This window comes from Falco peregrinus, chromosome 7 (genome assembly GCF_023634155.1).
Source record: "Falco peregrinus isolate bFalPer1 chromosome 7, bFalPer1.pri, whole genome shotgun sequence".
Taxonomy (NCBI): domain Eukaryota; kingdom Metazoa; phylum Chordata; class Aves; order Falconiformes; family Falconidae; genus Falco; species Falco peregrinus.
This window is the reverse complement of record NC_073727.1, coordinates 64,873,555-64,890,640: the sequence shown is the minus strand read 5'-3', so window position 1 is coordinate 64,890,640 and position 17,086 is coordinate 64,873,555. Positions and strand designations below refer to the sequence as shown.

The following is a 17,086-nucleotide window of genomic DNA, read 5'->3' as shown; positions in this document are numbered from 1 at the left end:
TGATTTGATTAATGTTGTGCCATCATCTTCCTTCATGTATAATGCATTTCTTGTCATGCATTTGGAGCTAGAGAAGAAAACATACGCCTACTTTCTTTAGAATAACTGTGCATTACTTTGTATCTGTCTTGACTTTTGTGGCAAAAGTGCTGACCAAATGTACGTGTCGAGGATATGTTTTAAGATGTTGGATTTGTGGAGAGACAGTCCATGATTAAATGTCAAAAGAAGCTTTCAAATTTTTTTTGTGATGCTCTTTGTACTTCTGGTATTTGTTGACATCTTAGATTTTGAAAGGTTTGCAGATGACATTTCTCTCTACTTTTAAGTTGCTAGGTTGTGCTTGTCAGTTGCTGTTTCCTAGTTGTGTGTGTGTAGCTTTCTAACAGAGATGGAGTGACTATCACCAGGTTTCACTAGCTGAAGCTGAGAGAGGTAGGATAACCACAGTCACAGCTGCAGGATGCACATGGCAGCTCAGGTGAGCTGTTGGTGCTCATTGCATCTTGAGGTTTGGTCTCAGCTGACCCTCAGGACCATGACTTGGAGCCTGCTGGGCTCTGGCTTGCTCCTGAGACCAAGCTGGCGTTGTGGTCTTTGTGCCTCTGGTAACCTGCAGGTAAAACAGACCAGGCAACTCTTCCTATGAAGCACAGACAAGTGAAATCTGTAAAGGCTGTTTGTCAAGCACAACACAGTGGTCAGCTTCGAAGTTGCTACATGTGTTGATGCCAACCACTTCCTAAGGGTGCAGGATGTGTTATCTCACATGCAGCTCCGATGGTAATCAGGTAAAAAGCCTTTTATGTTCATGGATTTTCATCCATTTGTACTCAGCTGCAGGGTGTAAGTTTATCTCAAGGTTCCAAGCTCGTTCATTTTTCTTGTGATGCGATGGTCCCTGGCCCTGGAAAGGTTATGATAGGAGCATGTGTGCTGTGCAGGGCTTGTGCTAAAGAGTGCTGCTGGCCCTGGCACCTGTCCATGCTGTTGTTGGCTTCTGTATGTCTGCTCAGTTGTGCCCTGCACTTTGGGTGCTCTGAGGGAGCTGTTACCCACAGTGCGAGTTCATCCTTAACTCTGCTTCAGTTTCTCACCTCTGCTGCTTGCCTGAGCAAGTGCTGCCGGAGCTTGGCTTGCATCCAGTTGCTGCCATCACTGGGCATCATCTGTGGTGGTGTTCAGAATGTGTAACCTCCCATATTTATCTCCTTTCTTCCACAATGTGATGTCCTGCTGGAGCAGCAGTGTTGGGCATGTACTTTGTGTGGATTTATGTCTGAAAATACATTCTCAAATGTTTTACCAGTGACTGTTTTTGAGGGTGAAATGTATAGTTCTTGCTTGTTTTAGTGTCCCCTTTGCATCTGCAAAGAGACGTTAGGCTGGTGATAACCCACTGCTCTTTCATCTTTTGTTCCAGGTTGACATATCCGTTGAAAAATCTCACTTCAGGGGGAGCAGCAATGTAGTTCTAGGTTCAGTTCAAGTTAGATATTTAGTTTAAAATAAAGTTATGTCAAATCAATAGACTACTCGTAAATCCAGTGATAGTCTCCGTAGCAAACTGTCAGCACTAAGTATTTTCACCAGTCATTTCATATTTCCATTAGCTCCTTAAACTGCTGAAGTTCACAGACTTGAATGAAATGCAATGTTTATGACTATGTTCCCTGACTTTCAATTTAGATTACTGCTGCGAAGCTTTATTATCGTTACTGGTAAATGTGCTTTCAGGGGCTGCTCTTTCTTGGGAAGATCTGTTTTGCTTTCTCTTGTCTGAAAGGTCTGCATGGGTTTTCTGGGATTTCTTTACTTTGGTTTTGTTTTCCTCTCCTCTACAACTGTAGCGTACTGGTCTCCAGACCAACACAGGTCTGTCTTTGTTACTTTATAATGGGAATTGCTGCTTTTGGATGAGGTGATGCAAGATAGTTGCCAATATAAGGAAGAGTCAAACCATTGTGTCCCCTCGTTGTGCTAATAATAGCGATGTACCGTTTTCCTGGCAGGCAATGCTGCTGCTAGTGGCAGCTTCAGGAGGGATCACTGGAAGGACAGCAGGATCATTCAGGATCTCTGCTTTTTCCTCTCACCTTGGTATCTTTTCTCATACAGCTTCATTTCTTACCCCTTGAGACTGAACTGTTCTTTTCATTGAAATAGCTATATTTCTTGCTATGGCATCAACTAATTCTGATCTTTAACTGTGGAAGATGGCAAAAAGGGTGCTATTTATGTCCCCCCCATCTTCTACCCCACCAAAAAACCTCCAACAAAACAGTTTTTGTGCCACACTGGACTGAGTGTTACTAAATTACAACTTGGAGAGTGCCAGGGTAAAGCAATATGTGGGTGTCATATCAAAGTCACTTCAACAAACATAAAAATCCACTTGTCATCTCAGTACCAAGGGAGCTTTCATATGATTCCCTTAACATGGGTGACATGGGAATTGTCCAGCCCTAGTGGTTATGGAGGTTTTGAAGAATTCATAGTATCTGGAGTTTGATGTGAAAGGGAGGAAATTCTTGTTCTCAAAAAAAAAAAAAACCCAAACCCTCTAAAGCTTTACAGTCAAGGAAATTAAAGAGAAGTAGGCTTAAATGAAAGACAGTAGAAATTTGTCAGGTTATGGCAAGGTCTAGATCTTTACTGATTTAAAGATTTCTGATAAATGCTTTATGGACTTTGTGGGGTGTTTTTTCCTGTTTAATGTTTGCCAGTTATACTAAAAAGTTAATTGTAGGAGAGGGCCTGAATCAAGCAAAAAAAATAACCTTTAAGTGAAGTGCAACTTAGGGCTGCTGTTTCTGAAGCAATTGTCTGGCCTAACTGCCTGCATTACTGCAAGGCCCGTGTAAAAGTGCTACCGAGTCAAAATGGCCCGTTCCTTCTGGTAGCAGGCTGCTCCCCTGCCTTCCAGGAGGGGAAGGAGAAGACCAGCACGTAGCAAGAAAGGCTGTGGGGTCAGTGTTTGTCTGATAAGAGAGCAACTTAAAGGATGTACTGAGAACTACGTGAAGCTGAGTGAACAGCCTGTCTCTTAGCAGGTATTTGTAGGTGGTGACTGGGAAGCAGAAGGTATCTGTACTCTTGAAAGTTGCTGAAAGGTTGCAAGAGGCTGGTGTCTGACCATCAGCAACAGGTCTTCCAAGAAATGTCGGAAATGCTCTTTATAGAAGCTGTAGACCTGAGCTTAGGTGTTGCACGTTAGCCAAAGTCTTCATGTCTGTGGTCCAGATGTTCTAGTGCTTGAGTGGGAGAAAATCAGAGGTTCCTCAGCCAGATCCCTTCCAGACATTCATTCAGAGCTTTGATTGCTTCCATTCAGTGAAAATATGCAGAACTCTAGTACTTGAAAATGGTAAATGCTGTAAATTGATAATAAGAAATAAATTGGAAGACATAAGGTGCTCATACCTAATAGGAACATTTTTGAATACATACATCAGATACAAGTACCTCGTGTTTTGAATGCATTTGTAAATGCTTAAGAGGGCTTCATGGTAACAGTATCTTCTGTGATTGGTTCATTATATGCTTAGGGAGTCTAATTGCCAAATTGACTTTCTTTAATCGAGCTGGCACTTGCCATTTAAAACTAATATATACCTACAGTGATGGGAAGTCTGCAAGGGTCAGAAAAATTTCCTGATTTGCCCAAGAACTTTTTTCTGGATATTCTGTTGTATTTCTCTAAAACAACAGTTACTTTTCATAATAATAATAATACAAAAAACCTCCTCCGGTTTCATTTTTTTCGTCCTACTCAGCAGCCATTCAGTACGCTGAAACAAGGAAATGAGGATATTTTGAAACAGGGATACTTTGCATAAATTGCTTCCAAAAATACTTGCTGTTCTTGAATGTTGATGCTTCCTATGGATGTTAAAGTAATGTAATGGAACTGTCAAAGAAAATAAGATTTGAGTTCATCAGAAAACAATAACGTAAATACAGTGGTTTTCTTCTCAGTACAGTATGCTCTGGCAGATGTCATCTGTTCTGGGGAAGTACCATGTATGCAAAGCATGCAAGTGCAGAGCGTGGCTTCAGGGCAATCTGCCTCAAAACAAGAGCATTGGGCACATGATGGTACATCTTAAAAGTGTATGAACTCTTAGTGTGTAAAAACTTGGTGTGTCTGTAAATGAGTGAGCGGTACTGTATGACTAGGAAGATGTGAGCTATTTCAGAACTTTCTCAGAGGATTGTCTGGTGTTTGCCATGGAGGCAACTGGGCTGAATGGGGGCCATTGACGACTGTGGTGTTATGAATTACAGCATTGCATGCCACGCTATAAATGAGTACACAGAGAAGGGGCTGTGTATCCTGTATACAGAGCTGTACTCTCCTTCCTGACAAATCTCGTTTAGATCATTCCCATCTTTATGCACTCTCCCAGTGTTCTGCTGTGTATGTAGTGGCATGGTTTTGAGGCTACATGGGAAACTTGGGGCAGAGAACTGAGGATAAATGGCATATCTAATTCCTTTTTCCATCAAAGAACCGTAGTTCTCTCTTAACCGATACAGTGCCTTTTGGTAAATGTGCTGATACAACACAAAATACAGGGGAAGAGCACTGACGGTCACAGTACAGCTCTAACCCGGCAGGTGCAGGGAAGAGTACCACAAAGTTCTGGGCATATAGGGAGTGTATGCTTTGGGATAAGGCCATTGCATCAGTTTCTCCATGCCTCCTATTTTGCTTTTGTTTTGGCTGTGTAGCTCACTGCCAGTCAGCCCTTATGGAACCATTGTCAAGTCTGTCCATCTGGCTGTGGACTAAACAAAGTGCAGTTGTACCTCTTGTCGACTGTTGTGCTGATGTTTTGTGGCCTGAAAGGAGTTGTCCTGTGGTGTGCTCAAGTTTCAAGGGGGAATGTAGGTGCTTCAGGACTGCAGAAATGTGAATCTAGGGCATTTCAAATGAAAATTTCCTTCATTAAAAATAAATACACCACTTGACATCAAACTACCCTTTTTCCAGGCAAATACTTTAAAATGTACAAAGTATCTGAGATGAGCAGCAACTTTTCTGGTTCCTTTGTGATTGACTGTCAGAATGAGGTCAGGTTAAATCTGTGTGGAATTCTAGGTCAGGCTGAGCCTGCCCTTAGACTCTCGTTAAATTTCTTCCTGGTACTTTAAGTGAACAATAGCATTCAAAAATATTTGCAAATGGAGGTGTTAAAACATAGATTCATATTCTCATACATGTGTGAGGGTTGGATACAAATTTTCTAAAGTTTGAATTTTTACACTACTTGAAATGTCCATCCAAGTCATAGTCAAATTATTTTAATATTTCTTCTTAAACTACACTAGCAAGCCATATGGAAAAAGCATTTTTCCTACACGATATTAAGACTGTTCAAAGTGGTGTGACATGCCTACATATCCCTTTTTATAGGAATTGGTACAGTATTTTGTCAGCTTTGCTGCATTTGAAGATCGTATGGAAGGATTACAGAACCTTCTCCAGTAAGATAACATAATGAAATCATCGTTTTGTATTTAACAGTAGGTTTTGACTGAGTGTTCTTCATTGGAGGGAAAAATAAATATAGGGAAGATGTTTTTTCATCCCAACTTTTTAATGAGCAGGTGTGTGTGTCAGGAGTTGTCTTCTCATGAAAGCTTAATTGTATGTGCTTTTCTATTTTACATATTATGATAAACCTGGTAGTTAATCCAAGTTAAGACCATGTCTTCTTACAAATCTGAAATGACAAGGCTGCTTTTGCAAGTGCATCCAGGAGTTAGAGTAGTAATAGCTGTCAGGTTCAAAGCAAAGCTAGTAATTAAATCTTCTGGCCTATCACATTAGAAATGTAATTTATTTTCCTGTTTTCAGCACACAGTATCTCCTGTGTTAGTGTGAATGGATCTATTAAAATACCTTTTATCACCATGCTTTAAGCTTTTCTGTCTTCATGAAATCCTGTAGCTGCCTTCTGTAAAAAGCCTTTACAAAGCTCTCCACATCTGACCTGATAAAAAGCATCTTATTGTCATGATCCAGTCAGACTAATAACTGTTCAGCAGTGGTAACCTGAATAACATTTGCCAAGAGAAAATGATGTGGATATGTAAACCGGAGGGAGGGGAAGGACTGTGGCAGGTGGGTAGCCTCAGACTCTGCCCCAGGGAGTCCTTGGGAATTTGACCTGGCTTGAGCGACAGCCGAGTTTGGCTGGCGCTGAACAGCGAGGAGCTTTACTAAAGAGGAGCTTTACTAAAGCTCGTATGTGCTTCTCTCTTTGCTAAACCGAACACGTTAAGCTCTGCCCTGGCACAGGGATCACATGGCTTCAGTTTGGTTGTGGCATGTAAGTACCTTGCACAGCAGAATTTCCCTGTGACAAGTGCGTTGTGTCCCTGGCTGATGTGGGAGCCATCGCTGCTGAGGGATCTAATCTTTCTCCTTGTGGTTCTTACCTCTTTCTGTAGGGGTGACAGTGTAGGACTGCATTTCATGCAGTGTCCTGACAAGGCTAAGGAGGCTGGTGGGGACATAACATTTTACATAATCACATGTTGTCACTGCCATAAGTAAAGGTGAGAATCCAAAGCTGAAATTACTTGTTGTGCATATAACCTCTCAAATGTCATGCACTTTCCCATGCGTCCTTTTGCTTTTGCCCTTGGACCCTGTGGCTGCTGGGCTGTGAGCTGCGTCATCAGCTCTGACAGGATGAGGTGGAAGGAGATGAGTTTCATGGCCATTCATGCCTCCTAGCTACTCCTGGCTGACACAAAAAACAGATGAACCATGGGCTGTCACACACAAAAACAGAGTAGATCCTACAGGCTTTCTTTCCTCGTCTGTCACTGGTCCTGTGCTGAGCCTGACACAGGTTTCCTAATCCTGCCTGTCAGCTTGTGGCTCTGAACAATGGAGCTTGCTTGTTGGGAAAACCATTACAGCATGTCAGCAAAAAGCGTGCTAGATGAATGGAGCCAGCAGCAGGCTGCAAAATATAAACAAGTAGATCGTTGTGAGAAATGAACTGGGAATCAAGATGTTCCAGGACTGGTTCTAGACAAGACACCATTTAACATTTGTAAGGCAGAAGCCTTAAAAAAAAAAAAAAAAAGCAGCAAATTATGCTGTTTACGAGTCTCATTCCAAGATTTTTAATAAGTAAGGAGTCACAATGATTTCTTCACTTTTGAGTAAAACTCAAAGGTGGTAGGTATGCAGGGTGTGGCAGAATGCAGTCAGATCTCTGTGACAAGTGTTCTGGGCGTCCATAGCATGGGAAGACTGTATCCTGGAAAGCAGCAACTCTGCAAAAATACTAGAGATCAGGCTCGTTACAGAACTTTACCAGTGCACCATGGGCTAATTTGATCCTTGGCTGATGTAATTTGTAAAATAAAACATTTTTCTCTTTGTACAGCATTAATGATAGTAATACTCAAATTCTGTATCTGGTTCTAGTTGTAATGTCTTTAAAAAGACTTTTGAAAACCTGCAGGAGGTGTAGAAAAAAGGGCCACAAGGATTATTAGTGGTGAAAAATATCCTGGTAGTGATTTAATGTGGAAAGGGTAGGGCATGAGCAGCTTTTGTTTTTGCTTTATTTTTTTTCCTGCATTTGTTTTATTTTTAATTATTGGATCCCTATCTAGATAATTTTAGGGTAGACTTCATCTCATACAAAGACAAGTGTCCAAAGATGGAGTGATGTGTCAGGTCCATCTCTGAGATAGATTGCTGTGTTGGTGATGGAGGGCAATGTCACTGGTGATAAGAAGTAGGCAGCTGGCTTTTAAACACTAGTAAAAAATGATCAAGAGAAACAGGGTGAGAAGGTTATTAAAGTTATGGAGTTTGGTGGTTTTTTAACATGAATTAAATAGCAAAAAAAGGGGTTAAAATGGCAAGGAAGCATGCAGGGGAGATAACCATTGCTTACCTATTTCTCAAAGTCAAATTTTGTTGATTGAAGCCCAAGAAAGAGGAGGATTTTGACTGCCTGGATGAGTATTTTAGCTATCTGACATCAAAAGGAAAGGACTGCATGTTATGTATGTAATGCATATTCTTTCTACAGGGCTTAGACATATAGGTTCTTGTTGAATGTACTCAGCCTGCAGGCTGGGGGACTGGCAGGATGGTGGCTCATCAGGGAAGAGCCTCTTGGGAAAGCCTTGTGTGGGAGGGGAGGTAAGAGGTTTGTTTGGCTCTGTGCAGAGCTTAACCTGGTAGCTGCATATCTCCAAGGAAATGTCAGAGAGGAGAACTGAAATTTCCGGTTTGGGTAAGGAGTGGGAGGCTCGGAATAGGAGGCAACTCTGTGGGGAGGTAGATCCCTCTGGAGAGGATAACTGTTTGTGTTTTTTTTTTTTTTTTTGTGGCTGCCAGCGAGCAGAGCACCCAGGAGCAAAGAGGAAGAGGCACAAATGCCACTGTTAAAAAGGCATTTTTTCCTCGGGATCCCTTCTGCCTTTGAAAAGAAGTGGGAGAGAGGGCCCCAGCCAGAGCGGTCAGCAAAAGTGCCAAGTGAGGTGCTGGCAAGGGTGGGATTTTAGGAGGAAGGAGGTCAGGAGGTGCCTGTTGGCTGAAGCTGATGCAATGACTGAGAGCGCTGGCCAGGACAAGTTTTGTGTTAAGAAAGAAGGGCTGGCAGAAGAGCTGGAAAACATCTGGGGTAGAGCTGTAGGAAAGTTTGCAGACAGCTTAAACTAACCATACCCCGACAGGACGAGAAGAGTCTGAGCATCTTAGCTGCCTTGACAAGAAAGTATCTTCTACTAACTTTATTTTGCTTCCTTTTTTCTTGTTTTTTTGTTCTCTTCCTCCCATTTAGAGAGTGAGAGGTGTAACTAGAACCACTGGCTGAAGATCTAATAGGAAAGGTGAATGGCTGCAGCTCTTCAAACCAGTAAATTGCCCTCCCCACCATTAGAGAAGGTGGCGGATCTGTTGCAGTGTCCAGCCCAAGGCAGGTCATGTGTCCAGGCAGTATTTGTTAGCAATGTACAAGTTACTTTTCTGCCTTTCACAGTACTTAGACAATGAGCAATAATTTGTGGTGTTCAGGTTAACAAACTAATGCATCCAGTGGTCCTTCTGATCAGCTCCAGGAAGCCCGTTTTCCTATTTTACAAGCAGATACACCATAAGGAAAATATATTTTGTCACTTTTTTTTCTTCTTAAATGTCAAGGGAAAGTGGGAGGAGGGCAATAACTTAATTTTGTCAAGATTTGCTGATTTTCAAGCAGGTTTTGTGGCAAAGCAGCAAGTAGGAGGGGAAGGTTAAAGTGAGGAGGATGTGCAAGAAGGGAGGAGGGAACCTCTTTTTGGCGATGCAACTGTTGGCTGAGTAACTAAACAGTAGCCTGGAATGTTGCAGTGCATGTATATCTGAGCTTGTTCAAGTAAAGGTTGCCTGAGTTGTTTGGCCCTTCCTTTAACTACCATTTTGGGTTTTTCTAAAAGTGTGGCAGATACTTTTTCCATATCACATCACTGTAAATGGCAATCAGAGTAGAAGATTAGAATGTTGCAGGAATTATATGCTCATTTTTAGAAGTTCCAAAGGCTAATGCATGCTTGAATAATTACAAGTCTTCTTGAATAGCATGTTGTTTAAAGCTTAAGGTGAATAAGGAAGACCAGAATCTTATGTGTGTGTTTGGCTACACACCCATTTCAGGCTGCCTTTATTTAGATTTGGTAATGAAGGACAGGTGTTATGTTAAAAATCGACATACTTCATTTTGAGGATGTAAGTTTTCTGAATATTCTTTGGAAAGGAACTGAGCTGGAGATTTCTCTTTCAGAAATAAAACTACTGGATAAATCTGAAAATGGCAAGTAGCTTGAAGTGACAGTAGGACTTCTCCCAGATGCTGTGTTCTAAATTCCTTCTCTTCCCTGGTAGTTCATCACACTTATTAAAATGCTCTGCCTACATACTGACTGTGCTCAAAGCAGTGGGCTTTGTGTGTGGTTTTGTTATGTGTTTTCCTGGTGTGGTTTCTAGAAGTGCTTTGCTAAGTGCTTGGAAAGCTGTTGTAGTTCACTGTTGGATTTGTATCTAAGAAGTCCCTGAACCTTGTGCTGGATACAACCTGCAATCCTTCAGACTGTGTTCTTCTGAAGCTCTGGGCCACGGAGGCTGCAGCTATGTAAGATGATAGTAAAATGTGCAGTGACTTTTTTTTTCAGGCTTGGAAACCAATTGCTTTTCTTTCTAATTATTTCTTGTGTGATGAGATTAATCTGTCCAAACTAGTAAGTACTAACTGAGCCAGGAAGTGCAGAGAGTAGAAAGGGTTAAGAGGTGAATTTTGTCTGTCTTTGCTAAGACAACCTGTGCCACCACAGAATTTTAGAAGCTTATTGGCAGAATGGAGCTGTTGGTTCCGGTTTTATACAGTCAATCTAAATAAAGTCTGACCCTTATTTCTTGTCTTTCAGGCTTGGCTAACACTACCTTGCACCAAATTCCTAGGCCGGTTGGTGCTTTCTCATGGGATCCCTGTGACTGACAAAGGAGAGATTGTTATGGTAGGCATTTGCCTTGACAGCTCTTGGCCTGGGCACAGACAGATGCAGTTTCCAATGCAGCCGCTCTTTTGTAGGACTCATGCCAACAGGAGCTGTGGCAGGGGGAAAGTGCCCAAGAGGTAGTTTTTATAGTATTTGGAGCTGATGTTGTGTTCCCCTATGAAAATCAAAACCATGTAGCCCCAGCTACTATAGAGAAGGGAATCTGTCAAACTTTGCTTTTAATTATGGAGCTCTGGAGTGGTTCATTTGCCAACTGTATTCAGGAAAACAACAAAATCTGTGTTCTAGTTAACTTCCTAGCAAAGTCCTAAGCGCAGAGAAAAACACTGTTTTGACGCAGTCCAATAACTTTGAAGCACACTTTTATGGTACTACTTCAGATTGGTTCATTAGGCTTTTGTTTATATAATAAAATAACATATGTAACATATATGTCTTTATAACAGAGCCTGTTTGGCTTTCATATATGGTCCTTGATTTAATAGTTTAAGCTTCCACAACACTGCATCTTCAGTTCTAAACAGCAGTAAATCCATAGTCCGAATAAGCAAGTGACGTGTTTTGGGATGGCTACAGAGCTATATGTAAGCCATTGTAATTGTTGATATATTTGATAAATGCATTTCCAGTAAACTAAAAAAAAAATAAAATACTAGTACATATTTATCATCTTGTCTTCTAGAAGGCAGTAACAATTCTGTTTAAATAATTGAAATCTATCAGTTTCTCTATGGTTTGGAAAAGAGCACCCTGTAAATACCACTACAGCTGGAAATGCTGCATTTTGCTTACACTAATACATGGCTATATGCAGAAATAATGACATTTTTAGATTCTTCATTTGCCTGAGCTCATGATTTCCTGTTGGTAGCTTTCCATTTCCCAAGCAATGCCACTTTCTCATGCAAGCATCTTCTGGAAATAGTATTGAAAAGTCATATACTTACAGACTGACAGATTTTAATTTTTTTCTCCTTTCCTTTGAAACTTGTATTAATGACTTAATTATCAAAGTGTAATGATGTTCTTGCTTGACTTTTTCTGATCGCAGGAAAAACCTCTTGTGGGGGAGCTATAATCATGCTGTCCTTGGCTTGAGTTTAAGTACAGGAGTTTCCATGTAACAAACTGTATGCTCAGCTTGAGTAACGTGTCTTAGTGTAAAGAAGTACTGTTTAATTGTAAAGCTTGTTGAAATATTTTTCATCTGGGATTTTTTCTGCTTGCTTTTTTTAGTACTGAAAGTGAAAAACCTTTTTTGTCACGTTTTTACTAGCAGAAAAAAACAAAATAGGGGGATGGGGAAAGGAAGCAAGATAAAATTTAAATTAAAAACACATCTGATACTGTTTTCTGTATCACTTAAAAAGCAAGTTGAGATTCAAAAAACAATTATACTGTTTCATTGCTTTTTATTTTAACTCGTTTAAAATTTAAATGTGGAGAAGTGGAAAGGATTTCTTGGGTCCCTCACAGTTTGGGCTGTAGATGGTAAGAATTCCTTTCATAAACTTCCAGCTTAAAGCAATCAGTATTTCTGCTCCCCCTGCTTTTGGAAAGCTGTAATAGAAACATATAATGCATCTCTGATGCTTAGAAACTTGAAGAAACTTTCTATAATAAATGGACGATAGCAAGTTTATATGTCTGTCCTTGTGGTTAATGGCTTCTTAGTTTAAATAGTTCCTCATCCCTTGTGTGATGCGCAAATTACTCTGCCTTATGTCTGTTCTGGGAGTGACCATATCTCTTCTTTGATCTCCATGTGTGAAGCTAAATAAGCCAAGGTCCGTTAGCCTCTTTCCCTGAGATGATCCCTCCATGCCTTCAGGCATAGCTGTCTACTTCTGTGCCTATTCCCTACCATATTCTCACCAGCAGTGCAGCTAGTTCTCATCTCCCTGTTTGTTTAGCTTTCTGCTGAGGCGTTCTAAAGAACCTCAGACCTCTCCAGGCACTATATCCCATTTTCTGAAAACGCAAAGGGAAAAGTGTGCATAAAGTGCTCTTGGGACCAGTGTCCAGTCTCTTGGAAAAGCATACAAAGCTCATCCTTTATTCTTCTTTTTAAAAGCAGAAACCTCAATTTAGTGTCATTGTTCTGCCAAATGTGAAACAACTCGGACTTCTACGATCTTTTTGTGGACTTCTGTGATTAGTGTGAGAGCAGATCTGACATGCTGTGCACATACATAGCTGGCATGTGCCTTGGTTTTGAATCTTTCTGCTGCCTTCCAACCCTGTTTCACTGAAATGGCTCTGCAGGATTACTGAAATGGAGCATATCCTGGCAGAGATCTGTATTGGGAAATATTTGTGGCATATGCATGCTTGTGAGGTATTTGTGTAATGAACAAGAGCATACCATACATAGTTCAGACTATTAATATGGAGCAGAGGAGTGTTGCCCTCTGAATTTCCTCATCTAGCAGGCAAGAGCCTGCCACTTCTGTCAGTGTGGTAGCAAACATCGTGGCAGAACTTACTGATCTTTCCTAAGCATCTAGAGAAAAGCCTGTGTGTCTCACCATCTTTAGAGATGCTGTCAGAGATGTAGCTTGCTCCTGCTCATTAGTCTGCAGAGAAGGGAGCAGATGGGGAAAGTCAAGAGTTTGCCAGTAAAAGGCAAATTCTTCTCTAATGATCTGGTGTTGGCTTGAAATTGTGGGGCTTTCTTACGAAGTTGTTCATGTCTGTCTCATTTACAACCTTAAAATATTTGTAATGTTTCATTTTGCTGTGGAAGGAAGCAACAAAAATATTTTTGCTTTGCTACAGGTAAAAATAAGGTTACAGACAGCTACTTCGAAAACATTAATGGCAGCTGAGACCTCTGTGAGTCTGTGTACCATAATTTAATGACAAGTGGGCAGTGTGGACGATCTAGCTCCAGTGACACATTCATAATTTGCCTTATTATTATTATGTTACATCTTGTAGCAGTAGCCAAAGGCACAGCTTGGTTTAGTCCAACATATAAAACTTTGATAGCTAAAAGGAAATTTAATAAAGATGTAAATATAATCTGCCTACAAAAGTTGTAGTGTTTTTTTCAGCCTGTGACAAGAAGGAAGAACTGCACTGCAGAGGTGACAAACTCATTCTGTGGTGACAGCCACAAAGCGGTTTTTAATTATAGCTCATCAAACATTATGTAAGATTAAAGCTATTCATTAGCTTTAGTACACCAAAAATTTCCCCCAATAGCAAAGAGAGGTTTGAAGGTGAGTAATAGTGTGTTGTGGTTTGTTTTTTTTTTTTTAAGTAAGCAAAAGTAAATTACAGCAGCTCATTCTAGAGCCCATCTGTATTCTTTGTTTGCCTGATTGTTTATATATGTGGGTTTGTGGCTTGGCCAAGGCATTCCCAGTCTTTGAGGCTTTTAATTCTTAGTTCTGAATGTCTCACTATTACTACAGAAGAACTTAGCATCCTATTGGTATAGCTGGATGTCACATTTCTGAGGCTTTATTTCAAATACTGGAGGGTTTTTCCTCTTTTTATTTTGTTTGTTTGTTTAGGATTTTTTTGTTTTGTGTTTTTTTTTTAAAAAAAACCCTAGTATTAATTTCTAGTAAGTTCAGATTGAATAAGATGTTTTGGGATTGTGCCATACACTACAGCCTGAATGGGAGTTACTTCTCTCCTTTTTTTAGTCTGTAGAACTGATATCTGGCTACAAATGTTTGCTTTTTGAACAGATTTGATGCGTATATGAAATTGGCTTTTGGAATAGTTTGTTCCTGCTTATGTATAACTGGCCACTTTTCTTGTTAAGAGAGGATTGCAAGAGTCAGAGTTGGGGGTAGTTTTGAGTTTTGCTGTGGTTTTTTTTATTTTTTCCTTCCTCCTGCTCAGCAGGTGAGAAGGGAGTAGAGGACAGTGACTGCTGCAGATGCAGAGCAACATGGAAAAGCAGTAGCATTCCAGTACTTAAGTGTGCTGGAATGTACTGGCAACGTGCAGAGTAGGGAAAGAGGCACAAGTTTAGACGCTTGTCTGCTGTTATGATTTTTGACCTTCATAGAGAAGTTAGGCAACCACTGCATACCAGTCCTTGTAGCAATCATCTCCCTTACGCAAAAAGGTCTAGTTGCTGCATAGCAAAGTTGGTTCCTGAGCTTTCACAAGCAGAACTTCCACTTTTTCTACTTTGAATACAACTTATACATATTCATTACAGCAGCATGTGAGAAATTTTCTTGACCCTTCCTACATTACAGTGGGGATTCTAATTTTCTCTATTCAGTTTTTCATTCCCCTGTTAGTGTATTGATCCTGACAGGAATTGATAGCTCTGTTTGTCATCTCGGTGTTACTGAATCTTCTTCCCATGCTCAACAGCTAAAATTCAGCTTTTTTTTTTTTTTCTTCATTCTGGTTTTTGCATGTCTCAATCCAGTTTCACTTTCATATAAAACTTGTAGGTTGTCTTGAAACCATTCTGTGGGATAAGAACTGCCAATGGGAATGAAGCTGCTGAAGATCTCTGCATCTGAAAGGTGACCTGTCAGCTTCATCCCTTTCCTTTGCCACCATGGTAAAAGGCTGATTTACAGCTTGCCATATTAATCACCAGTCCTTTTAATGCCTCTGTCATAATTTTGAGGTGCTGGTTCCCATTTCTGTACAGACTAGAGCCCAGGGCCGAGGAGGGAGCAGGTTGGTTGCTGGTTTGTCACAGGCATGAGCAGAGCTGCACAACTGAAGCAGTTTTCTCAGGAGCTGTGGAAGGAACTTCCCCAGGAACTTGGAGCCCTCTCAAACCTCACTGCTTGCTGTTCCAAGCACAACACCACTTTTCAACCACGCTTTCTTTAACCAAAACACAAAGCCAATCTCCCCAGAAGAAAACATTTCATTTTGAGTATGAGTGGAGAAGGCAGGAGAGAGTACAAACTGTCTGTGAGACAGTATAATTATATTGCCTTATGCACTACATACCACTTTGCCTGCTTTTTCCATCTGCTGAGTCTCTGACCGCTGCTGGCATTGCAGGAACCCAGGCCTCCTGGTTATTTCAGGTCGCTAGCAGGTTTTGGTGCATCCTCCTCAGCCTAGCTCATGTGATTCGTACCTATGGCTAGAAGTTAAGTCCAGTTTGTTACTTGTTATTAGTGTTGTGCCCAAGTGCAACAGCCTGTTTGCTGACCAGTGCCTGGGAGAAGGGGTCTCCACACAGCAACCTGAATTGCTGCTCTAGGGCCATTTTTCTGTGACCATAATTTTTTTTTTATTTTGCTTTCTGATTTATTTCTTTTGTTACTAATTTTCATCATCTTTAGGAGGCATTTTAAAACATGGTTAGTTATAGTCATTTACTGACAACCGCATAGTTAGAAAGCCCCATGAAATCAGTTTATGCTTTATAGGTTTTTAAGTCTTGTATTTGGATGTTTCCTGCTCTGCATGTGCTCCTTGTTTTCACTGTCTTCTGTAGACCTTCATTAGTGGGGTTTGGGTTTTTTGTTCTTTTGGAGTGTGGATACACGACAAATGTGTCAGTAGTTACTGACCTAGTTGCTTTGCCAGTCATATTCCCAAACTGCCTGTTAACTCAGCTGTGTAACTTCAGCTGTTAGACTTCAGAGGCTTAAAGCTTACATAGCATTGCCTTGGCTTATAGCTGGTGCACTGTGTCTGGTGCAAAAACCTCCCTGTTCTTAGTTTAGAACACAATTAGTTATGAATGAAAGAAACCCTGGATTTCCCATTTTCTGTTGCATTCCTACACTGCTCTGCTCAGGCCTTTCCCACCAAAATGAGTTCTGAAGCCCACCAAGCACCTTTGTTCAAATTGCAGTGCTCTTGTTCCCATTTGTGCTGACCCGTGTAAAGGAGATGTACTGTCCTTATGGCTCTGATTTTTGAACAAATTGCTTGTCCCAACTCTTTTCTAGAGGCAGCAACCAGCTACTGTGTTTCTCTGTCTTGTTTTAAAGTAGCATTGGTTTGCTCTTGGATCTATTGAATTGGTTTCCTCTTGGAAAGAAACTACAGGGCTACCTTTGCCAATTAACTATGGCAACAATACTGCCTTAGTATACAGTGTAGGTTAACCAAGGATTTCAGAAAAGAAATATGGGATACCTTTGATGGTTAGGTATTTGTTCTTTGGTGGGGGGTTTTTAGTATGGAATAGGAATTCAAGAACATTCCAGGGTTCAGTTCCTTCCTTCTGAAAGTTTTCTTCCTGTCTAGTTTTAATATTGACAAACTGTTTCATCCTAAAAACGTGTAGAACTCTTAACTCCTAGCCAAGCACTTACTGTCCTTTGACAAAAAGAAAAAACGATCTAGAGAATGACTTCAGGCCTCTGACATGGCTTACTCATGTAATAGACTATCTTTAGGAACATTAATAGCCATATTTTAAATGAAGTTTCTATTATTGGTCTCCTAGATTGCTGGTTGCAATAAAGTCAACCAAGGGAGAGCAATCAGATTGAGTTTGTTACTAGGAATATCTAAAAACAAACCACAAAAGCTAATTTTAAGCAGTGGGTTGCAATCTATGTTGTTTGGTTTAGAACCTCTGGAGCAGTTCCTT

The 17,086-nt window shown here is 40.7% G+C and overlaps 1 protein-coding gene across 3 annotated transcripts in view; it reads left to right on the top strand.

Annotated features, from left to right (window-relative positions):
- Positions 1-17,086, top strand: part of RNF144A (ring finger protein 144A) — a 67,437-nt gene that overhangs the window by 4,631 nt on the left and 45,720 nt on the right. The window contains exon 2 of one of the 3 annotated variants that reach the window (XM_055810366.1): positions 14,964-15,038. The exons of 1 other annotated variant lie outside the window; for it this stretch is intronic. The gene's annotated coding sequence lies outside the window, so the exon portion shown is untranslated. Of the gene's footprint in view, positions 1-10,443; positions 10,534-14,963; positions 15,039-17,086 lie in introns of all 3 variants that reach the window. One more of the 3 variants, XM_055810365.1, reaches the window with a different exon arrangement.